This window comes from Bufo bufo, chromosome 1 (genome assembly GCF_905171765.1).
Source record: "Bufo bufo chromosome 1, aBufBuf1.1, whole genome shotgun sequence".
In the NCBI taxonomy this organism is placed as follows: domain Eukaryota; kingdom Metazoa; phylum Chordata; class Amphibia; order Anura; family Bufonidae; genus Bufo; species Bufo bufo.
In genome coordinates this window covers 32,084,724-32,085,552 of record NC_053389.1, presented here as the reverse complement: position 1 = coordinate 32,085,552, position 829 = coordinate 32,084,724, and positions in this window count along the sequence as shown.

Here is an 829-nt window from a genome sequence, read left to right as displayed (position 1 = left end):
GCCGAAAGGCATAACGAGATTCTCGAAATGCCCGTTAGGGGTATTAAAGGCCGTTTTCCATTCATCCACCTCTCTGACCCTGACCAGGTTGTACGCGCCTCTCAAATCCAATTTGGAAAAAACCTTGGCCCCAACAATTTGGTTGAAGAGGTCCGGGATCAGAGGAAGGGGATAGGGATCGCGAATCGTGATACAGTTCAGCTCCCTAAAATCTAGGCAAGGTCTCAGAGAGCCATCTTTTTTTTAACAAAAAAAAAAACAGCGGCAACAGGTGATTTTGAGGGACGAATATGCCCCTTATCGAGACTCTCGGAGATATAGGTTCGCATTGCGATTCTTTCCGGTTGTGAGAGATTGTAGAGGCGTGCTTTTGGCAGCTTGGCGCCGGGAATGAGGTTAATGGGACAGTCAAACTCCCGGTGAGGAGGTAGCTCCTGAACACCGCTCTCGGAAAACACGTCCGAGAAATCAGAGAGAAATGATGGCACAATTTTAGTAGACACCTCTGCAAAAGTCGCTGTGAGACAATTCTCTCTACAAAAGTCACTCCACTCATTTATTTGCCTTCCTTGCCAATCAATAGTGGGGTTATGTCTAGTGAGCCAGGGTAACCCCAAAACTAGAGGAGAAGGCAATCCGTTAAGGACAAAACAAGATATATCCTCCACATGAGTGTCACCTACAGCTAACCGGATATTGTGAACAATGCCCTTCAGGGATCTCTGTGAGAGTGGAGCAGAGTCAATAGCAAAAACAGGTATATCCTTTTCTAATGTGCAAACCTGAAAACCATGCATGGCTACAAATTGAGTGTCAATAAGATTGACGG